At 44.9% G+C, this 24727-nt stretch overlaps 1 protein-coding gene and 1 long non-coding RNA gene across 2 annotated transcripts in view; one reads left to right on the top strand and one right to left on the bottom strand.

Annotated features, from left to right (window-relative positions):
• Positions 1–24727, top strand: part of LRFN2 (leucine rich repeat and fibronectin type III domain containing 2) — a 219182-nt gene that overhangs the window by 32439 nt on the left and 162016 nt on the right. The window lies entirely within an intron of this gene.
• LOC142046602 (uncharacterized) lies at positions 6976–11664 on the bottom strand. The gene is made up of 2 exons (XR_012655604.1): positions 11525–11664; positions 6976–8188 (listed from the first exon to the last, which is right to left on the bottom strand). It is a non-coding gene; the product is annotated as an uncharacterized LOC142046602 (long non-coding RNA).

Raw genomic sequence — 24727 nt, 5'->3', positions numbered from 1 at the left:
ACTGCGCTGAACCCCAGAAGCGGCCAGCAGCAGGTCTGGCTCCTAGGTGGAGGTGCCTGCAGGCACACCCCCCAGCTCCCATTGGCTGGGAACTGGCCAATGGAAGTGTGGAGTCAGTTCTTGGGGCAGGGGGCAGCGCATGGAGCCCTGTCACCCCTGCCTAGAAGCCAGACCCACTGCTGGCTGCTTCTGGGGCACAACTCAGTGTTGAAGCAGGTAGGCACTAGCCTGCCTTAGCTGGGCAGCACTGCTGACGGGACTAATGTCCCGGTTGGCGATGCTGACCAGAGCCACTGGGTTGCTGAGCAAGGTGACCCAGTGCCTTGCATGCCACGACCCAGTGCTTGGTCATGACCCAAACTTTTATAAACACTGGGTTAAGTTGATGTAACTTATGTTGCTCAGGGTTGTGAAAGGCCACACCCCTGAGTGACACACGTTACATTGACTTAAAGCGGTGTCCACACCGTGCTATATCACCAGGGGACACTCTCCTGCTGAAATAGCTCCACCTCTCATTGAGGTGGCATAATTATGCCGATGGGAGAGCTCTCTCCTGTGAACGTAGTGTGTCTACAACAGCAGTGCAGCAGCATCGGTGCAGCACAGCAGTGTAGATTAGCCCTCTGACTTCAGTGTCTTCTGTTTCTGCACTGTTTGTAAATGGGAAGAAATCTGGAGTTGTAAGTGACTGGCTCATTATGAAAGGAAAAGCCTTCCAACTTCCCCTTTTGGGGTAGGTGGAGGAATTGTACAGATTCAAATACATGTGCTGGCAAGCATCCAATCTCAGTTGCCTGCCTCTGAGCCACTGCAGTGAGACCCCACAACTTACCCAAAAGAGCAGAATCAACAAAATAAGAGCCGCTTTCCATCTCCCCGCAGCACTTTATGCTCACTGACTGAGAAGGAAGGAAAAAAGTGCCCTGAGAAAAGCAGATGAATTTATGCATTCTCACCTTTAACATCTTCCTCACCAGAAAGCTAGCTCTAGCAACAAACTGGTGGTATTACCACTGATTCCCTGGGGGAAAGGAGAGTCAGAGATGTGGCCCATAGCATATTAGCCTGACATGGCAAATTGGATTGGCCAGAACCTAACAATATGTAACCACCTCTTCTTCCTGCTTCCTCTTTGTGAGCATTTAATCCTTATCTTCTGCATTGCAGGGAGCATCATAACTTGAGGCTGCATTTGAAGAAGTTGTTTGAAGTCTGCGTTTGGTTTCTGTAATGGATGTTCTAATTTATATTGCCTTATTCTCCTCTCATGTGACTGGTGTAAGGAGTGAATCTGTTTAAATGAACTGAGGTTGAAAACTGGTATAAATAAGATAAGTCTTGGGACTATTATATTTTTGTGACTGCTTTTATTGTGGGATTGGAGCTCTGCATGATATGCAAGGCGAGACTTGATACAAGTGTTTGGATTTGCATTATTTTTAGCTGAAGATATTGGATTCTCCTCTGTCCATTTCTGTGGAGTGTAACCTTTTGTCACTCTGCATGTTATGTGGTTAGGGACAAGAAAGAAAGACCAGTCTCTTAACAGTGATTGCGTTGTAACTTTACTGTACATGCTTACAGCCTGGAACCTTCTGATGAACTGACGGATTATGGCAGGAGAATGCCTGGGAAGCTTGCATTGCTGTACATTTTCTGTGGATAAATAAAGCATCCACTCAAGTCCAATGGTCAAGTACATCAGGGTAAATGAAATCAGGATCAGGTTATAACATCCAAGGCTTCCAGTCGAATGTCTTCCATCAGTAACAGGAGGAAAGATGGTCCAGCAGTTAGGGCATGTTCCTGGGAGATGAGGGTTCAGTTCTCTGCTCTGTCACAGACTTCCTGAGTGACCTTGGGCAAATCACTTAGCCTCTTTGTGTCGCAGTTCCCATCTGTAAAATGGGGCCAATAGCAGTGCATCACCTGGGTGTTGTGAAGACAAATATATTAAATACTGCAAAGCACTTTGGGATCTACTGACAAAAGTTGCTATAAAGGTTTATTGAATTTTTAAAATACTTAGTGCGGCTGCACAGACAAGGACCATTTTAAAGTAATACACATGCTCTAGGGTAGAAGATCTCTATTCAACACAGTATGCTCTTTCCTATCAGCCACAGCCTTGAAAGACTTTTCTGTAGCATAGAAAACCTACACTAACACATGTGTAGAACGTTTTTCTGAGAGCTTTAATACATGCGATCTAGAATACAAATTGTTCAATCAATGTCTTTTTTGACTAAGGTCACTTACTCTGTTTGCTAATGATTCATGTTGTTTCAGCTTGATAAGCCATACAACAGGTTAGTTTTGTTTTATAAATGAACGAGAAAGGGGAAGACTTACTCGGGGAAGAAAGAAAATGGCCTGACCCTCATCTTAAATCTCACTGAAGTGAACCCAAACCTTCAATTATAAGTTGACAGTGGTTGGATAAATACTTCAATTCTCCTTCCCTGACTTCCAATGGACATCCTACCTCTGCTGAAAATCATCCCTGGACCTCAGCAGAGCTGGCAATCTGAGCTAAAATGTTTGTCACCTAATCTCATGATCAGAAGATTGGCAGGAGACGAGTGTTTACGGTATGCGGTATCTGAGAAATGGAAGCTCCAAAGGGTGAGAGAATTGATTTGGAGAAGCTAGGCAGAGTCCAACAAAGAGGAAACTTCTGCCATTTAACCCTTTTTCCTCTCCCTGCCGCGCACACAATGTGATCTCACTATAGGTAAGAGATGCACATGGGGCCAGAGAGAAGGGACTGAGTTGAGCTTCAGGGGACTTGTTGGGGACTGAAAGACCTGAGGAATCAGAAGTGTGATTTCACACAGGGTGAAATTCAACACCTTTCAGAGGGCCCACATGAGGTTTCTGTGCCAGCCCACAAGCATAAGGCCTCACCTTGGTGCTCACCAGCTTAGTTACTTGTTACAGGGTGACACCAACAGCCTTTCCAGTCTCATGTGTCTCCTGAGTGTCTAACTAGGTTTGTTACCCTGATAGTTCTGAAACCAGTCTGCCGGTTTTCAATTAACTTTGGTGCATACACTCCACCAGGGGTGAAAGTAAGGCGATGTGGGCTGGTACGGTGTACCGGTAAAAGGTGGCTGCTGGTACTGGTCCGTACAGCTGACTTTAAAGCTGCAGCACTTTAACGTTGTTGCCCCTTTTGCCCCAGTCACCAACCAAGGGGGGGAGGGCAAAAGGAGCATCTGCCCTGGGGTCGGCAATTTTAAAGGGCCCAGGCTCTGGCTGCCACTGCCGCTACCATGGCAGTGGCTGGAGCCCCAGGCCCTTTAAATCACCGTAAAGCACAGGGTGGTGTGGGCCAAGGAGCGCAGATGGGCTGGCTCGGGGATGCTGACCCTTAGCCCCGCACCTTCTGGAAGAGGCCCCACCCCTGCATGCCACACAATTTGCAGAACAGAGAACTGCTTGGGACAAAAAATAAACCAAAGTTTATTTAATAGAAACACCATAGATTCAAAGATGTATAGGTCAGCTCTTCCTTGCTGTTTCAAGTTTACACAGAAAATAAACAAAGGATGCAACCTAAGGCATTACACTTCTGTGTTAGATAAAATCCTTTTTCTAATACAAGTCACCTGTTGCCTTACAAGTTTCTTAGTGCATCGGCTAGCTATGGGGGGGGGACCCAGCATTCACAGACTGCTTTCTGCCTCAAGACTTTCAAGTTCTCAGTCCTAAGCCTGATTTAAGAAAAGTCTTTTTACTCCCCCTTGCTCCCATGTCCACAGTAACTCATGATTATTCAGACTGGAGAAATTTCCTCTTGATTTGATAGACAGGAAATCTCAATGCCGCCTTATTAATTGTAATGGCCCATCATTTTCTCTTCCTGGGCTGGCCAATGGATGGTTACCTGTAGCTGGTTTCAAGAAGACATCTGGCTTGGGAGGTACCCTTCCCTGCTATGAGATGTAGTTGAAGTTGTACTACAGATTATAAAAACAGTTTTTTCTATATACATCAGTACGTAGATATATCACCACAGTCTATATACATATTTCCTAATGACCATCAAATTCAGAATATTACAAGCTTTCATAAAAGACCCTACTCAATATACTTTTATAGTATGATAAAACCGTATGCAATCAGTTGCAATTCAACTGCTCATTTTTGAGGTTTAAACCTGTTCTCCTGCTAGAGTGTCTGGAACCTAGTTTTTGTCACACGGTGTTAGACCTGTGAACTGCTTAAGTCCTACTGAAGTCTTAAGAGGTTAGTTTCACCCACAGAAAGGGAAATGGACATCAAGAAAATGAAAGTGTGGAGGTTGGGAGGAAGAAAAGGAATTGAGGGTAGAGGTTTCATAGACAACTTGGGAGAAGGTGCTAGGAGGGAGACCTTGAAAGCTTTGGATAAAGACCTTCACATTTCAGACTGTTTCTGAATGTTTTGTGGGCTATCGCTATAAATTACTTTAATACAAGATATGTGTTTATGGGGCAAGAGGGTCAGCTCATGAGTGGTGTGGCTGAGAAAACAGTAAAGCAAATTTGAATGGCTCTAATACCCAAAGAGGCACCCTTGCAGAACATGGAATCATCGGTTACCCTGACCTGTTTTCTGGTGTATGGTATGTTTTCTTGTCTCTCCCCTCACTTCCCCCACCCTCCAGTTTGCAGGAAGAGACTGGCCCATCTTTCTATCTATTTTTCTAAAAATGGAGTCAGCACTGCTGATAGTTGTAGGGTTGACAGAGATGAAAACTAAGTGTATCTGTAGAACCACAACCCTGACCTGGAGGGGATATTCCCCTGGGTGAGAGAGGAGTTTATTTAACCTTCAGTGACTGGCCTTTCTGCTGTGATGATAACGAGGGTGCCACTTGGGGGAGAGAGGGTACTTTTTGTGATGTGAACATTTGTTCATTGTTAACAGTATTGGTTCACTTTTAAATCTAGTTGTTGGGACCTAGCCTGTTCATGATTGAACATTCCCAAGGCTGATTAACTTGACGGAGCAAACTTACCAATGGATTTAATGGAGTCCCTGACTTTTCTCCCTTTTCTGAAGAGAGAACTGGGGGGAGGCACGACAGGCTGACAATTATTTTCAATGTTTTAAAACACACATCTTACTCTAATTTGCTTGAAGATGCCTGTTTTCAGAAGTGGAGGCATCATATTGGGGTAATACATTTTGGCTGCTGTGTGTCTATATGGGAAGAAGTACTGCTTAAAAAATGTGTGCCACTTTGCTCTTGTTTTAAATAACCATTTTGCCATTAACTAAAGCAAATACCACACAAACTTTCAGCTACAAGGACTTTTATTGTGATTTAACAGATGGATGTGCTTGTTTTTAATGGGGTTGTTTTGCTTTTGAGTATCTGCATTGTATCACTTCTAGTTGAGCACAGGCGGACTGGTGAGCATGTCAGTACATTTCAGTGTGGCCCACCTGCAGATAGGAATATGTTTCTTGATACTACTGTTACTACAGTAGGCACTGGTGTGATTTGTATGGCTGTACTGAATCATAACACTTGTGGCTGAGCCCCATAGCCATGGGGAGTTCCAGAACCAGCCTCATGGCAGGACATAAGGCAGCAGCTCCTAGCTAATGTTGTGCTGTAAGCGGTAGGGTATACTGCAATGGCAGAGTGCTAGCATTCTTCATCTGAGGCATTAAATCAAGGTCCCCTTCTGTCTTTCACTGCTACCTGTCTAAGTGGAAAATGACACTTTGTAAAGAGTTGAGAATAACCCCAAGTTTCTGGCAGCAATTCCCTTTCTCAGTAAAATGGCTGATTAGAGCCTGAGGCTGTGTGAGAGCTTTTCTGAGTACAGAACGGCTGCTGCATTTGCCTGCCAAGATCTCATGGTGCCAGTGTGACTCATCACTGTATATAGAGCTTTGACATATCATGAACACCACTCTAAACCAAAAGGCAGTAGAGACTCCGTGGACTCCAGTGAACTGTTAGTAGCTGTGCTTTTCATGGAGTTCTCTCCAACAGTGTGGGGGAAAGAATCCTCCGCCTCAGGGTGTGGAGTGACAGCAGAGCTGCTCCTGTAGCATTTTTGTCCCTGTTCTACAACAGGTAACAGCCAGCGGATACATATAGCATCAGATCCGTTATCTCTGTCCATGCCTCACCCTACAAACCTCACTGCATGGGATGCAGAGGTGGGTTCCATAATGTTGCCGGCACAGAGTGCCTGAGGGAAGCAACAGCGGGGTCCGTTGCCCGGTGTGCGCCGCGCTGATAAACACACCAGAGTGGAGAAGCAAACAAAGTTTATTTGAGATCTCAGAGCGGTGCAAGGAGACTGATACGCCTCAAATCAAGCACACTGACTCCAGCCGCTTTTCCCTTTTTAAATTCTTTTTTTCCTCCTTCCCCCTTCCTTCCCCCCCCTTCCTCCCCCTGTAGCACTTACATCAAGCGCAGCTACATTACGCAATCTTGGCTGCAGAAGCTTGTTAGTAATTTTCCCTTTTGCAAGTTATCTTGTCCTTCTGCTAGAGGTACGCAAGCCTTATCACTACTGCTTTAGACTGGTTTGGGCTGTGTTGCCACTGATAGCTTACTGTTACACATTTGATTTTGCAGCTGCTAGCTTTCTAGGTTGAGTTAAGTTCAACATGGAGGAGCTTTGGTTTACTGAGGCCTAGGGCAGGAGGGCTTCATCGACACTCGTGGTCTTCCACCCACCCGAGTTACCTAGGGTTATGCCTTGTGACACCAACAACTCCCTCCTTTGAGAACACTCAACAAATTTTTGGCTGATTTTTCTCATACTTTGAGGACAAAAACCGATTAAGCTCTAGGGAGCTGGGGTCATTAATTAGGGGGTATAGCGGGATTTCCTGGGGAACAGGTGGTACAAATTCTATGTAGGAGTGCTTTACAGCAAGCAAGCAAGAGGAGAGTAACGATACACAACACCACACCAGTGAGCAGGAGGCGAACAATGCCTTCCCCTAGTCCCCCCAGGTTGGGTAACCAGCCCCAGAGGGAATCAGAAATAGTGGGTTCCCTTTCCTGGGCCTTCCACTGTTCAAAAACCTGTTCGGCTGACAGGATGTGCTTGTTAATATCCTGTGCGTTTTCTGGGACATAAGTACAGCATTCATCCCCTATAAGGGCGCACACCCTGCCGTGTCAAGCCACACTTTCACCCAGAAAGTGTCCAAGTATGTCTCCATGATCACAGATCAGATGGTATTCCTGATGCATCTGTAAGGGCAGTGGGCCAAGTCTGATACTCAAGATCACTCCGAATGGCCATCAGCTGGTCATTCAGGAAATCCTGAATTTCTAAACATACTAGATCCCACTGCAATGCCTTCCCAGCCTCAGTTATATTCAATACCATCTTTCCTTGGTGTAGTACTATAATACATCTGTTATTTAACTATTCTCAGGCACTTCCAAAAGGCATTATTATTAGCATAGGAGGGGGTTACATTATTAGTCACTGGAATGGTTTCAATACGGGTAAAATTTCTAGTGGCAGAACACTCTTCAGGTACTTGTTATTTAAAATCCAATTAGAGAGAGAAATACATGCTGAAGGATTTATCCAGAACACAGGGCGCAGCCTGTAAAATAAACCCCAAAATCCAGTCAATACCACATTCCCAAGCATGGGTCCCACAAATGTCCTCCCACCAGTGTATGATTCTTTTTCTTCATCAGGGTCAGTTCTTAATGTCCTTTCTAGTCAGGAATTCCTGGACTTTGGCAATTTCAGTGGAGTGAGTGTTCCTTCTTCTTTCCCAAAACAGTCGTGGTGCACCAGGGGAGAGGTTACCAGCACATCACCCTGTAATGGTTTTGCTTCTAGAAAAATTCAAAGGCACAGTAGATCTGTCAGTGGACAAGGGAGAGGTTACTAGCACTTCACCTTGTACTTTTTTCCTGCTGTCCAGAAGGCACAGTGGAGCTAGAAGGAGAAATAGGCCAATCATCAGTAAGAGAATTCTCCTGATGTGGAGGGGTCTTTTTGCAGTGAGAATCATGAGTGCAGGCAGTCAATCTTTGGCACTTCACAGCGGTGTTGGTAGTCAGCAGGACTTAATAAGGGCCTTTCCAGCGTGGAGCCAAAGCAGTCTTTCGTTGGTGGACCTTTTTACGTTGATCCAGTCTCCTGGTTCCAAGGAGTGGCAGGGCTGCTAGGGGTATTTGGTAGCGCGTCTTTACCTGTGGAGAAAAGAAACCTAACACATTCATTATGCTGCCTGGCAATGTTTTGCAAACCTTATAGCTGTTTGGGCACATTTAAGCACTCTTTTCCAGGTTTGTACCAAGTCTTAACTGTGAGCAGTGTCCTTGAATGGAGTCAGTGTCTTATCTATAAGCCTACTTGCTAGCTATTTTTCCTAATTAATTCATTGTTTTTTTTTCTTTTTCCCTTCTGGCTCTTTTAACCTATAAAGGAAACTTTTACTTTTTACTTATACATCTTTATTTTTTTTTTTCTTCCAAACTGAACACACAAACATTGCCATATACAGTACATTAGTCTATTTTCAGATGTAATGCCACTATATCCCTTCCACTAAAATTGACCTTATTACAGAACTTTGGAGAACAAGCTAAGAACAAGCATACCCATTTTGAGGCATTTTACTTAATACAACGTCTTTGCCAATGAAGTTTTTTTTCACTTAACGCAAAAATTTTGTTTAGACTTTAAAGTTATAATTAACATTTTCCTGAATTTCCATTCCAAACCAGACCATTCCCACGAAAACATAAACACACAATTTCGGCCCACAAGACAAAACCACAAGAACAGAACATATGACACAAAAACATTAATTCCTATTGTGCCAGTAAATGCATGGTACGTTGAAGTGCGTTTCAGCTGGCATCAATTTTTCTCTGATTATCTGAAAGACAAAAAAACAGAGGTTACCCTCCTGGGCATCATTCACACTTAAATATACAAATACACCTTGTTGACTTAAGGCAAACAGAGGAATTTACCCCGTATTTTCCTTGTGATGGTGTTTCATAGCAGCTCAGGTTTCGTGGCTCCTACCTTATCAAGTTAAATAATTTGCATTAATTACAGATGCTGTCTGGCTTGCTTTTTACTTTTACCTGCTTTCAAACACTGAAAGAAAACATCACCACTTATAGTGCCCTTAGAGCCTAATAAAATTTCAATTACATAGCACTGTATACATTCTTCAGCTAATTCAACTAAATTGTTCATAGTCAAATAATTGCAATCCAATAATTTCTTTGCCTGAATTTATTTACAAACATCTCAAAGACACCAAGAACTTTCCTCTTTAGCATTTTTACAAAGTTCAACTGCTGTTCCCTCCGGCAGCTACAGAGTTAACTTCTCACTCGTCCTTAAATAACTTGCTTGTCTCCCAACAGCTACTTTTATTAACTCAAATCACCATTTCAAGTATTGTCCTGGGTATTTGAAATCCCCATGCTTACACTTACTTACTCCTTCCTTCCACTACACCCTCAAAATTTTCCAACCTGTTTTCCAATCTCTCTGTCTATTGCCTGCCCACCTGGGCCCGATCCTGCTTTTCTCGTTGAACCGTCCCTTCCATGGGCACCAACTTGTTCCACTACCAGTTTAGCTAGGAGAGTGGGCTTCTCAACTTGCCCCCACCCCTTCTGGTCTCTTCCCTTAAACATTCGTACTCACAAGACTGCCCAAGTCCTCCCTCGTGAGGCTTGCCACCTGGACAAAAACACATGGCCCATTGGTGTTTAACTATTTAATTTCCTCTTGACATTCCTTTCTGAACACCAGGTAAAGACTATTATACTTAATATATAATTCAAACCCCTTTAGAGGGTTTACCCAGAGACCCACCCATCTGTCTTTTGACACTTAAACAGGAAAAGAGAATTACACAGAGAGCAGAGGGAATTACAGTCTAAGCCAGGTTTTCCCATTTCTATACACTGACTGCTACAGGGGACGGGACAGAAGGATCTCAATTCGACCTCAGAGCTTCATCGCACACAATGGCTTCCACCCTGAGAAGTTACGAACGAGAGGTTCAGTTCCACCCACACACCTAACACCCAAGTGAACAGAGCAGAAAAACAATAGTAACCGGTTAAATAGAACAGAACCAGATAACCAGATAAGAGGCCCGCCTCTAACCAGAACCAGATAGTATTTTCTTATCCTATTAGGGCTCACCTTATTGGAGCACGAACCCCAGGGGCTGCAGAGAAGTGAGGAAGAGGGGTTAAGCACTCCAGTGGCATAACACCCCCCCCAAAAGCATATTTTAAGTCTGTATAAATATTAACCCTTTTCCCTTTAGCATACCATCTGGATGCTCTCTAAATCTCTTTGCATTATCCTTTGCACCTTGTGACATGAAAACCATTTTAACTATCTCCTTTCCATGATCAGTTTCCAGATTCAGATTCCCATGCTTTCTAATTTCACAAATCAGTCGAGCACAAAAGTCAGAGGGGTGCTTGTCTGGACACTGAACACAAGCAGTCACCTTGCTCCAATTTGGAGTAGCCTCCCCTGCATCTCTAATCCCATTCAAAACAGTTTTTAAAAATCCATCCAACTTTATCTTTTTCATTTTTTGTCATGAGAGTATTTAATAACTGATTTAGACTTGCCCAAATGGCCACATAAGTGAAAAAGATTATACAGAACATTCTTTCCACTGCCTCAGGATTGTCTCATAAGTGAGGCATAGTGCACTGCCAGTTAAACAAATCTGAAGTTGCAAACAGAGTAGGGGTAAAACCCATCTCATGTCCCCCAGTAACCAGTGGAATCAGATAAATTCTCAACAGGGCTTGTAATATCAGGGGTGTCTCAGAAACGTTCTCTCTCATGAAGTTAAGTAACCTAGTGGGGGTCCACAAGGACGAGGACTGCTGTAATATTGGGAGTGTTTGAGAAGCAGTCCCTGGCCAAGTTTGTGAAAGGCTGGCTGGAGGCTGCACAGAGGGGGTGAGGCTGCCTGATTCCTCTGAAGATAAGGGAACTTCACTCTGAGCTCCCCCTTGGTTCTCCTCTGTCTCTGAACTGTCCCTAACTTGCTTTTGAATCCTTGCACTCCACCAGACATGGGGAAGAACAAGAACAAAATTGTCCTCCTGGTGCGGCTCTGGGGCATTTGGTGGGGGATTTTTACAAGAGCTCTCCATACGAACAGCTTCAGAAGCTACCCGTTCGTTGACAGAACAGGAGTAATTGAAGGATCATGCTATAATTAAGTGATCCTTCCGGTGGCCACCTTTTCTGGTCCTCTAGTTGATATAGAGGCCAGTCTACTGTACAGACCTTTTTCAGTTTATTCTTCGTCATCGGATCCAATCCAAACACCTTCCAATTCACTAGAATGCATTCTAAGGGTGTACACTGTACCTGCCACCCCATACCATGCCCTTGACCCATTATATGCTAATACACCAGTAGCTAATGGGAATTATGACTGGGCGCCCCCAGCCTCGGAATTACAACGACTGGGTGTCCCCAGCCTCGGGAAAAAGTCCAGACCACTGGGCTGTTCCTACCTTATCCAAGGGACCAGTTCCTCACCATCGCCCACAACTGCTTCTCCACTACTCGAGCACGTTGCACCGTTGTGCCCTCCGGGGTCGACCAAACCGCGTCTCCGCCAAGGCCCCCGAAGAAATCACGGGTGTGCACTGGGCGTCGGTCGTTGCCGCAATCCATCGGCTGCCAGGAGGGATCCGGGCAAGACTAATTTTCAGCCTCAAGCCCCACGTTGGGCGCCAAGAACTGTTGCCGGCACAGAGTGCCCGAGGGAAGCAACAGCGGGGTCCGTTGCCCGGTGTATGCTGTGCCAATAAACACACCAGGGTGGAGAAGCAAACAAAGTTTATTTGAGATCTCAAAGCGCTGCAAGGAGACTGATACGCCTCAAATCAAGCACACTGACTCCAGCCGCCCCGTGAAAGCGGTGCCCCCGCCCCCGGCCCCCCCCCGCCATGCCCCTGGCACGTACATCAAGCGCAGTACAGTGAGCAAGTCGGGCCGCAGAAGCGGAGAAGTGGTCCCGGGCAATGAGGTCCGGCGGCGAGAGGTTACGCAGCCTGAGCACTACGCGGGAGACACCCACACATACCACCTTAAATCCCTATTCTCCTGTTTTATATGTTTTTTGTCCCCTTCCTTTATTTTCCCTTCCTCTTTTTTTTCCCACCTACCTTTTCTTATTTTCTTCCGTATCCTTACTAAACCGATTTGGGCTGTGTTGCCACTGATAGCTTACTGTTACACATTTGATTTTGCAGCTGCTAGCTTTCTAGGTTGAGTGAAGTTCAACATGGAGGAGCTTTGGTTTACTGAGGCCTAGGGCAGGAGGGCTTCATCGACACTCGTGGTCTTCCACCCACCCGAGTTACCTAGGGTTATGCCTAGTGACATCAACAATAACATGCAGGAGGGGGACAACCTTTGTAGGGGATCCACAAATCCTGCCCCTCACATCCACAGTGAAACAGTGCAGTCCTGTAGTGTCTGAGGAGCCTTGAGGTCCACAGAGTAGTGGGAAAGATTTGCCCCTAAATGAAATGGTTCGTTGTAGCACATGGTAAGGTATGTTACCAACCCTGTGCAATCAGACACCTGCAGTGGCACTGGAACAGTTTGTATAATAGGGGTGCTGAAAGCCACTGAACAAAACTGTAAACCCTGTATATGATGGAAACCACTTCAATCCAGGGGGTGCGACCACATTCCTAGTTCCAGCACCCTTGGGCACCTGTGGAACTATGTGAGTGGCCCAGAGCATCCGAGCAGCAGGGGGGAGATGCCCAGAAAGAACCTAAAACACTGCAACAATAGATTTACAAACTGTGTAGAAAGCTCTTCTTACCTCTGAACTGCAGGTTCCTCTGAGGTGGAACAGAACAGCTGTTTAACAATGCAACAGCAACACTGCATTGCACTGCAGCCGCTAAGGCAATCTGGCTGGGACTCAGGGGTTAGCATTCCAACAGTTATGAAAAGGGCCATGGGACTTCTAATGACCACAAGTGGTCAGGTTGCTGGTTGCCTCCTACCAAAGAGGGCGGCATCATCTGTAACTTAGCACCTCCCAATGCTATGCTGGAGCATTTGTTCAGTGCTGAGTGTGACACAGCTACTCAATCAGCAGGATCACTTGCCTCTCCATACTAACCTGGATGTGGGTCACACAGATGCTGACTGTGTGCTATGAGCCATGAGCGCAATCCACAGGCAAGGGCAACCTTTCAGCCTTGTACTTCTGGCGTTACAATCACTCAGCAGTTCTCATGCTGCAGTCACTGGTGCATCTGCCAGGTCAGCCTGCCTCGATGCCTGTGTGGATCTAGTAAGAGGATCTCTCTTTAACTAACTACTTAAACAGGGGCACTGGATGGTTGAGGGCCATAGTAATGCAATACTGAGACTTTCAGTTCTAAGTAACATGCTTGAATCTGAAATCTATAGACTGGTCAATGACCATTAAGCTATATTAAATGTGTAGGTTGTTCCAATTTAGTCTCTAATGAAAGTGTGTCCACATCATACAACCTACTGTCACAACTGGTACAGATTGGCATCTCTTTGGCTGTTTCAACAGCAAGGTCAGAGAGAGAAAATGGGCCTTAGAGAAAGTATCTAGCTAACTCTGTGGTGTCAGACTCCAGTCTTCTGGCCTGCTTAGGATATTTATATGGTCCCCATGAAAGACTGAGTCAGCGCTAGTCTAGCTTTTTTTTTTTTTTTTTTTTTTGCGAAGAGTAAGTTCTTACCCATGTTGTTGCAAGAAAAACCTTTTTACATGCAAAAGAAATTGAGTAAAACAGTAGTGACTCAAGCCTCAGGGGTGCTGCTATTCATCTAATTTGCAGTTTGCTGCAACTTTATCTGTATGTAGCTGCCTATGCAAATTGCCTAACAAAAAGGGACTTGTGGTGATGGTTCTAAAAATTTCCTGCATCATTCCCCGCCCCCGCCCCCCACTAGGGGATACTGAACACAGTCCTAACAGGTAGGGCCCAGTCATGAACTGATATTCACTAGCTCATGATCAGGGCATGTAAGTCTAGTTCAAAGTTTGGCAACCTTTCAGAAGCGGTGTGCCGAGTCTTCATTTATTCACTCTAATTTAAGGTTTCACGTGCCAGTAATACATTAACGTTTTTAGAAGATCTCTTTCAATTAGTCTATAATATATAACTAAACTATTGTTGTGTGTAAAGTAAATAAGGTATTTAAAATGTTTAAGAAGCTTCTTTTAAAATTAAATTAAAATGTAGAGTCCCCTGGACTGGTGGCCAGGACCCAGGCAGTGTGAGTGCCACTGAAAATCAGCCTGCCTGCCACTTTTGGCACGTGTGCCATAGGTTGCCTACCCCTGGTCTAGTTGATATATAGGCTTCCCATTATTATCCATGGAAGCTCTACTGTGGAATGAGGGGAATATGTTGGTCTTAGTAGGCCCAGGAGCTGGTTATCAGAATTGCTGATCACCCACAACTCCCGGTGAAGATCATACAAGCTGAGATCATTCAGCATCTTTGCAAATCAGGCCCACAGAACTGATTTAAAAATATAAGCTGGCCCTCTTCACAGACAGTCTGTCTGTCATGTTTTTGAGAAGGTGCCTTTGCAGATAAGCCATTTGCAGGCCATTTCATTGGTCCTGCAGGTGAGAGCAAGAACAATGCTGCATATACTTGAGCTCCTGACACTTTATCTAGTAAGTATTGACATATATATACAGATGGCACTCCTGGAATGCCTATCATAATTGGATCTAAGCACCATGACAACTTTCACCCTACAGATAGTCCTTCTATGTCAGGATTGAGGCACACTGGTGGTGTAGTGTGAGGGAAGTTTGCTGCACCATAGCCTGTATTGTCACTATTCTGTCTCCAGGACACTCAGTCTGGTACCTTTACCAACAATTAATTTACTTAAACTTTTCTACAACTTATTTTTCAAAAATTCCAAGGTCTAAACGAAACTGCAAGAGCAAAGGAGATATTCTGTGTACATCGTCCTGATGTGGTCAGGGAGGGTTTCTCTCTTGGAGGGGGTCAATGAGCATTTGGACAAGGGGGATTCAGTGCATATAGTGTTCTTAGATTTTCAGAATTCTTTTTTTATGTCCCTCACCAAAGGCTCTTAAGCAAAGTAAGCTGTCATAGGATAAGAGGGAAGGTCCTCTCATGGACTGGTAACTGGTTAAAAGATAGGAAACAAAGAGTAGGAATAAATGGACAGTTTTCAGAATGGAGAAAGGTGTAAATAGTGGTGTCCCGCAAGGGTCTGTGCTGGGACCAGTTCTATTGAACATATTCATAAATGATCTGGAAAAAGGGGTAAACCAGTGAGTTGGGAAAATTTGCAGATGATACAAAACTACTCAGGATAGTTAAGTCCCAAGTAGACTGTGAAGAGCCACAAAAGGATTTCTCAAAACTGCATGACTGGGCAACAAAATGGCAGATGAAATTCAATGTTGATAAATGCAAAGTAATGCACATTGGAAAACATAATCTCCAATACAAATGTAAAAAGATAGGGTCTAAATTAGCTGCTACAGCTCAAGAAAGAGATCTTGGAGTCATTGTGGATAGTTCTCTGAAAACATCCACTCAATGGGCAGCAGTAGTCAAAAAGCTAACAATGTTGGGAATCATTAATAAAGGGATGGATAAGACAGAAAATATCATAGTACCTCTATATAAATCCCTGGTATGCCCACATCTTGAATCCTGTGTGCAGATGTGGTTGCCCCATCTCAAAAGAGATATTGGAAAAGGTTCAGAAAAGGAAAACAAAAAATGATTAGGGGTATGGAACGGCTTCCATATGAGGAGAGATTAAAAGACTGGGACTTTTCAGCTTTGAAAAGAGACAACTAAGGGGGGATATGATAGAGGTCTTTAAAATCATGACTGGTGTGGAGAAAGTAAATAAGGAAATATTTACTCTTCATAACACAAGAACTAGCGATCACCAAATGAAATTAGTAGGCATCGGGTTTAAAACAAAAAAGTATTTCTTCACAAAACACACAGCCAACCTGTGGAACTCTTTGCCAGAGGATGTGATGAAGGCCAAGACTATAACTGGGTCAGAAAAGAACTAGATAAAGTCGTGGAGGATAGGTCCATCAATGGCTATTAACCAGGATGGGCATGGATGGTGTCCGTAGCCTTTGTTTGCCAGAAGCTGGGAATGGGCGAGAAGGGATGGATCACTTGATGATTACCTGTTCTGTTCATTCCCTCTGGGGCACCTGGCATTGGCCACTGTTGGAAGACAGGATACTAGGCTAGATGGGCCTGTGGTCTAACCCAGTATGTCCATTCTTCGTGTCATTATACTTTTGCTGTGTGGAGCTTGGGGAAACTAGCTCATGCCCTCAGTAAGAGAAAGGTCCCTCTGTCCTGTGGAACAGTTTGAGGCAGTGTCTTTCTCCTATTATTCAAACCGAGGGGTTTTGTTTATTCAATCATCTTGTCCATTGGTGAGTGACAGGTGCCACTCATCTGTGAAGAGCTTAAATTGGGGTCTGGGCATCTTTCGGTCTCTGTAGCAGGATTTTATATTAGCAGTAGCTCACAGAATAAAACACTTGTTAACGTCTTTATTTTAGTTTGTCTCCACTGGACAGAAATGAAAACTAATTAACATTCCAGGCCATTTTGAGTTTAATCAAAACCCTTTCTTTTGATCTTTTATCTCTCCAAGGAGTAGCAACTTGCTTGGTTAGCAGATTGTGGGCCCTGAGACTATTTCATTTCAAAGAGGTCAGAGTGTTTATTACTAGGAAATAAAATCCCCATTCCCCCCTCCCCTTTAAATCTCCCTTTTTCCATCTGCTGCTGCCATCTCTGGGCTGACTGCTCATCTGTAGAAATGCTGTATTTCTAGCTCTCCTCCATCACGCAGCAGAATTTTAATAGCTGCTTCTTTCCACTGGATTTTAGAGTTCATATCTGCATCATTAGAGGAATACTGCTGCTTCTTAGTTGAGCGAAGGGCCTGTTCCATGGAAGCATTGTGACCTAGTGGTTAGAGCAGAGGATGGCGGCGCACAACCTCTCTCTGTGACCGTCTCACCTTAGCTGTGTCTCTACTGATGGGTTTCTGAAATTCTCCCATCATTGATTTAGGACCCTCTTGCCCTCTTAGCTCTGTCACAGAACTGCTGGTGACTTCACGCCCCAATGGAAGCACGCCTGGACAGTGTGGGTGTATAGCCATAGCCCCACCATACTAGCTGCTGGCTGGCACAACAGGCCTGTCAGTAGAGGAGTGCATACTACACTTCCTGAAAGGAGGAATGAGATGCTCATCTGCATGTTTCCCCAGGTGCACCCAGAAGCACTTTGCCTGCTCCAAGGATTGGAAGACAGAATGGCTCTAGGAACTGCCAGAGGCATGCCCTGGACTGCAGCTCCTGTTGCCCCAATATAGCCCATAGTGTGTGAAGCATTTAGAAATCCTTTGGCACAAATGTTACAGTTCAGATGTGAGGAGGAGGAGTTGTTTTTCAGGGAGTACAGAAGGAGGAAGCTTCTGGAGCTCAATTGACTGAGCTTCATGGAAAACTTTCTTCGGATGAGCTCTGGTGATTTGACCTGTCATGTTGGAAAGTCAGCTGGACGGATTAAAGGATCAGATTACCTTCTGCCTGAAGAAAATAGCTGAAATCTTCAATAGCAGCTGCAAGGAGTTCTCTGGCAGGGACAGCTGGGTGAGATTTGCACCCATAAGGGGTGTGTGTATATGTGTGTCAAAGTTGGTGTGTGCTGCAGATCAAGTTTAAAACACTCCTCCAGACATGGCTAGTGAAGCAGAGCATGTCTTGCTCTCAGAGGTTTTCATCTCATTAACTATGCTTGATGCCACAAGGCAAAGACAAAGCTAGGCATTATCGGTTTAAAGTGTTACCAGGGCGCAACATGAAGAGAGAATGCCAAAGAGTTTTTTCTGCAATGGGGCTTTTTGGGTGTGAATGTATTGGTTGTGAAAGTGTGTCTCTAATAAGAACCATGACCTAAGGTCATGCATGGGAGGGGGTGGGGGTGGAGGACGGTAAGAGATTTGCTGTGCTTGCACACTGCTCTGCCAGTGCATGGCTCTGCCCGCTGCCCTTGCCTCCCTCACTTTGACTGTTCTGCCCATACCTGCAGTGCCCCTGCTGTTCCATCCCTGATGGCTGTCCCTGCAAACTCACCTCCAGTGTTCTGTTGTTGCACGTTGTAACACAGTGGACACTCATCCCTGCAGCACCTCCTTCTGGTTACCTCAGGAATTAGCTCTTTCAGCTCCAGAGCACCTCCTGCTGGCCAGTGTCTCTCTACCGGTACCTGCTTGCTTTCGTTCTCCACTTTAGGCCCCACATCCCTCTTGGCCTGTGGTGCCCTTCTCTGGGGTACTGCCCCATAGCAATGCCCCCAGACCTTCTCTGGGGTCTTCCCTTCTCTGGGGAACCCCAGTCCCCTAAACTCACCTCACCTCAGTGACCCACCTTGCCTCAGTGACCCACTGCCAGTCTTCATCTAAGCCCCTTCCCTCAGGGGCAAACTGCAGTCTGAAGTGCCCATACATCATCAGCCAGGTGGTTGGACCCGTTGCCTCTTCCTCCCCTGGCTGCATCCCCATAGCCCTAATACCTCTTCCAGCCCTGACAGCAAGGCCTCTGCCTCAGAGTTTGCCAGGCTGGAGCTCCCAGAGCTCCTCCAGCCCTTCCTCAGCACTGCTTTGTCTAAGGTACTCTTTGCTCTTTCAAGCAGCCAGATCCATCTCTCTCCAAGGCTGGAAAGAGACTGACTACCCCTTCTGTCTGTCCTCTTTTCTTTATACCAGCTTGGCTAGCTCTGATTGGCTGCCTCCTGCCTCTTCCTGATTGGCTCTCATCCCCAGCTCTCTCCACGGGCTGGCTTTTAACCCTTTCAGAGCCGGGGCAGGTTGGCCACCTCACTACACACATTAATCCTGAACCTCAGTTCCTCTTGCTCTAGTCCTGGACTCCCTACACTGTTAATGAACTTCAGTCCTAAACTGCAGAACAGCCTGGTATTTCTGCTCTGCTTGTCCCCTGTCTGGATACCCCAATCTTAGTGTTCTGCCAGTGCACCGCATTTGTGATCCATAGCCCCCTCTTCCTTGTTGATCTTTCCGCCCCCTCCCACACACTGCAGTTCCAATCCTGGGTTCCCCCCTGCTGTTCACTCTGTGTTGTTCAGTTTAAACCTACAACATCCCTTGCTACTGCATCCCTATGATCTGGGAAAAATAAAACATTTTAAGAGAAGGACGGCCTCCTGGCTGCCTGGGATCTGCCAAAGTTCTCAGGGGAGCAGGACAGAAGCTTGTGATCACTCAGAGAGGCTTGAGGTGTCTGTGATTCCTCCTTTCCAAATGTTACATTGTATTTTCTCTGAGATTCTTCTTCCCTTGTCTTTCAACTGAAAGTTACAGAAGCCAGTGTCTCATCTCTGACCAGCCTTACTACTTGCTCTGTTCTCAAGTGTTTCTGATCTATTTTAAAATGCAATATGCAAATCTTTTTAGAAACGAGGCAGTCCAAAGTGGGGAGGGAGTGAATGCTTTGGGGGTGGGGGAGGGGGAATAGACACATTTATGGCCTGATCTTCAGAAGTGCTGGTCCCCTCCAATTCTCAGCTAACACAGTGGGAGCTTTGGGTGACCAGCATCTGTGAAAATCATACCTTTTATTGTAAACTGTTAACCTAGTTTGTTTGGCTAAAGTCAAATGCAAAATTTGGTACATTCCCTGTCAAGGGACACTCTCTGCTGAGCAGAAAAATGGACTTGATATAATAAGTCCGTTCCATCTCTGTTTCTGATCTATGCTCTAACTCTGTTTTTAGGACTATGGTTGGTTTATGTGACAGAATAATCACCTGAAATAGAATATAACACAATGCAGTGTTCTTTCTAGGTGTCATAAACAGATAGTTAAGGGTTAATGTCTCTTTTACCCTGTAAGGGGTTAACAAACAAACAGTGAACCTGGAACACCTGACCAGAGGACCAATCAGGAGACAAGATACTTTAAAATCTCAGTAGAAGGAAGCCCTTGTTTGTGGTTTTTGGGTTTTGCTTTGTGCTCTCTGGGTTCTGAGAGTGACCAGACGTACCTACAGGCTCTGTAATTTTCTGTTCAAGTAGTAAGTACAAGTAGAAAGGCGGTTTAGTCTTTTTTGATTGTTTTCTTTATTTGCAAATGTGTATTTGGCTGGAAGAATTGTATCTCTGTTGAAATTTGTATGTATGCTGGGGGGAAGGATTCTCTCTAGTGTCTATAAGCTAAAAGACCCTGTAACATTTACCATCTTGATTACAGAGACAACTTTTATGTTTTTCTTTCTTTTATTAAAAGCTTTTCTTCGTTTTAGAATCTAATTGATTTTTTGGTTATCTTGTGTAAGACCCCAGGGGAGGGAGTTTGCACTCACCAGGGAATTGGTGGGAGAAAGGAGAGAATGGGGGAGGAAAAACCTGCTTTCTCCCTGTGTTAGTTACTGTCTCTCTCTCCGGAGAGAGGAGGGGGAGGGGGGAAAAGGTGAATTTCCTCTTTGTTTTAGATTCACGGAGCTTGAATCTGTATTGCCTCTTGGTGAGGGGAAAAGAGGAGGGGAGAAGGTGGAATTCCTCTCTGTTTTTAAGATTCAAGGAGTTTGAATCACAGTGATCTCCTAGTGTACCCAGGGAGGGGAGGATCTGGGAGGAAGAAAGGAAGGAGGGGGAATGGTTTATTTCCCTTTGTTGTGAGACTCAAGGGGTTTGGGTCTTGGGGGTCCCCAGGGAAGGTTTTGGGGGGACCAGAGTGTACCAGGCACTCCAGGTCCTGGTTGGTGGCAGCACTACAAGATCTAAGCTGGTAATTAAGCTTAGAGGAATTCATGCTGGTACCTCATCTTTTGGACTCTAAGGTTCAAAGTGGGGATTTATACCATGACACTAGCGCAGAAAGGCCCCAGTTCCTTGTGTCTCAGTGTGCAAGTATCTATGCCCATTCCACTGTATAATATTGGAAGGATAAAAATGTGCACATCTACAACACCTTTCTTGCAAGGATTTAAATACATATCATAAGCATTTAGTGGATTAGGCTTCATAATTGCTTCTGTGGGATAGGTCAGTATTATTATCCCTGTTATGCAGATGAGAGAACTCAAGACCTGGTTCTGTCTAAATCAAGTTTAAATAATTTTGAAATCATGGTACTCACACTCATATGTAATTTGGTGTAAGTGAGAAAAGAATCAGGACCTGAGGCAAAGAAAGGCTGGTGGTCAAATTTCAATATTGTGGCAACCAAAATTACAAGCTATTCCTGAAATCTGTAGCCTATGTGACTTGCCAAAGCTCACACAGTGAGTCAGCGTGGAACTGGAAACAGAAGAGCTGAATTACCATAAGAGAGGCTGCTCTGGGGGTATTTGTGGCTCAGAAAGAAGCAGGAAATACTGGAAACCTTATTAGACAGTCTTCTCATGAGATTTGCACTCTGGTTTTGCAAAGTCAAGAGATTCACCCAGCTGAGGAGTTGGCAACATTTGGGATGAAGAGCCAGCCCCCATCTCTGGCTCTATGCTGGCTTAATAGTGGATGGACCATGTGTGGACTGATAAAGATAATTTCTCATTCATCACTGCTTTCTCATCACAGATATATGCAATGGTGTCGGGAGGTGGAAATTGTAATTCCATGGGCCCAAAACAGATTAATCTGGGCAGGCATGGATACCATGGTCACCATCCTCTGGTAATTCTGCCACGTGGTTTCAGCACATCACCCTAGTCTGCCTGACTATGCCCTCTCCCCAACTAGCAGTGCTCATTTTAGGGGCAGTGCTGAACTTACATGGGCAACCTTCCAGAGGGGAGATTATACCCACTTTCTACCACACAAGACTCTTCCTCGACAGACGTGCTGCTTCCCATGTAGACTCTGGGTCTAATAAGGGGCACGCCCTTTGAAATAAGCAATGGGCAAAAAGGTCTGAGACCAGAAAGAGGCCTGAAATTGCTTTTTCTTTATTCCTCCCCAATAAGCTTTATTTATTAAAACCATGCATTACGTCAAAATCCACATACTGCTGCCATTGAGGAGAGTGGGGAAAAATCAGCGTGGATACTGTGTAGTACATTCATTGCTATGAAAGGAGTTAGCTGTCCCTCTAAGCTAGAAGGTGGTAAGACCTAATACTTTGCAAATGACTTGATATTGCTCTGAATTTCCTTTTTATAATGAAAATACCATTACATTTTATATTTCCAACAATACAGAAGCTTCATAAGCAGCTGTCAACCCCTCCAGGCTATTTTATTCTTTCCTCCTACTTTCCTGGGGGCAGGCACTGCAATCCCATTGCCATCAGAATTCCGAAGAAGGGAAACACACACGCACCCCTGGTTTTTGTTGTTGTCAACGGTGGTGTTTGGGGAGGCAAGCCTTCCAAGAAGACAGATGTGCCATTTGTCCTTCCCAAAATGATGATTGTGTTTGTAAAAGGTGGCCTGAAGTTGCTGGGCATTTGTGCATCTGGCTTTGTTTCTGGAAGTGGGAGTTGTGGCTAGGAAGCCAAGTTTCCAAAACATGATACTGCTGTAACCAGCACAGTTTGCAAGCGGCTTTCTAAAGTTTTTCAGATTTATTGTGGAGAAACATCCAATGTTCAGCTTCTGTTCTCAAGGTCTGGGCTCTTGGATTGAAATTCCTGAGAGCAAAGTTTTCCCGTTAGATTTTCTGCACAGTGACCTCAGCAGCAACATGTTGCTGCTGTATCTGAAGAAAGAGTGAATGAATATATAGATTTCTCTGAGAGAGCCTTGCTGAGGTTTAACTTGTGCATACTTTTAGATTGTTGTTGTATACATTCTCATGCTAATGTTGTCTTAGGAGTAGATTCTGATACTCGGGCTCATGCTGAGCCATGGAATCAATGGGGCTACTCTTGGAGTAAAGTATTACTCAGCATCATCAAGTGACGCTGACACTTCCTACTTCTGGATCCTGGAAGTATTTTGTGTCTCCTTCAGAGCAAAGAACTGAAAAGTGAATCAGGGATCAGAACTGTAACGTGATGGGCTGCTCAAGATGGTGGCTTGATTACTAAAGTCAGAGACAGGACTGGGACCAGGCTGGTAGCTTTTATAGGGTTGGGACAGGGCAGAAGTGCGGAGCATCCAAGCTGCATTAAATTCTTTACCCCTTAAAGACAGTCTTCAGTAAGTTGTGCATCTTTACCCTTGGTGTTGTGAAAACCACATGGGAGCAGCAGAGCGAGGCTCTTGACAGTATGACTCCCACAGGAAGAGTGCTGTCAAGGTACATCAGATTAGGCAGAGCAAGTGACCTCCATGCTGATGACTCTGGGGGTTGGAACCCCTAGGTTCTTCCACTGGAAGGAGGGTGGGTAGCCATTCTTCCCCCTGCGGGAGAATTCTAAGAGCCCTCAGAGTTGAAGCTCATGGAGTTTCTGCTCCCTTCCACAGGACAGGGCCGCCCAGAGGATTCAGGGGGCCTGGGGCAAAGCAATTTTGGGGGCCCCTTCCATAAAAAAAATGCAATACTATACAATACTATATTCTCGTGGGGGCCCATGTGAGGCCCAGTGCAAATTGCCCACTTGCCCCCCTCCACACACACAGGCCGCCCTGGGAAAAATAAATCGTCTGCATCTTGGCATAAACCCAGTTTTGAGAGAACTTCTTTACAAGATATCACTGGTTCTCAGCATCAGCTAATGCTAAAAGGCACTAAAGCTCATTAAAAGGGTTGGACAAATATTTTCCATCAAAACTTTTTCTGGATCGAAAACTAGGGTTTTTTAAAAAGTAGAAAAAAATCATGGAAATGTCTGCTTTCCTTCAAAATTTGTTGTGGTTTTTTTAATTGAAAAGCTGAAATTAGTCTGCCAAAACCTGAATATGGTTTGGGGTTTCAGAAGTGTGTGGCCAAATATTTGCTGCTTCCTGTGTTTGATTGTTTAAAGAAACAATAAAAAAATTCTGCTTAAAAAAATCCAAAACTTTTGAACCACCTCAGCTTGTGACCAAATGCCTGAGCCCATCCAGTCAGAGATTTTTCCAGGTTTCTGATACTCTGCTGGCTTCCTTGACTCATATCTGTCTCCATAACTTTGGGTTCATTTAGGTTAGAACATAAGAACAGCCATACTGGATCAAACCAAAGGTCCAGCCAGCCCAGTATCCTGTCTGCTGACAATGGCCAATGCCAAGTGCCCCAGAGGGAGTGAACCTAACAAGTANTGATCTCTCTCCTGCCATCCATCTCCACCCTCTGACAAACAGAGGCTAGGGACACCATTCCTTACCCATCCTGGCTAATAGCCATTAATGGACTTAACCTCCATGCATCTATCTGTTTCCTAGGCACTGGCTCCATGCATCAGTGCTTTGTTCCAATTTCTTTCTCAGCACTTATTTAGCACCTCCCCCCACACACATGCGCTCGCGCTCTCTCTCTCTCTCTCGTGCCTTTGTTGCTCAGTCCAGCACATGCACAGATCTAAAAGTATGTGGGCCAAGTTTGGTGCAACACAGAGCAAAACTTGGTCCACACTATTTACTTTTTAATGTTGTTTGCAATACTTTAATGGTCAGGATGGTTTTTGACCTACAGTTATAAAGGTGGTTGAGTTCTCTACAAATCAAATCCCAGGGCTGCCAACTCTCACGACCTTCATTATTTTATTTCAAGCT

The sequence above is a fragment of the Chelonoidis abingdonii genome, chromosome 3 (genome assembly GCF_003597395.2).
Source record: "Chelonoidis abingdonii isolate Lonesome George chromosome 3, CheloAbing_2.0, whole genome shotgun sequence".
NCBI classification, from domain to species: domain Eukaryota; kingdom Metazoa; phylum Chordata; order Testudines; family Testudinidae; genus Chelonoidis; species Chelonoidis abingdonii.
This window is presented reverse-complemented; position numbering and strand designations above follow the sequence as displayed.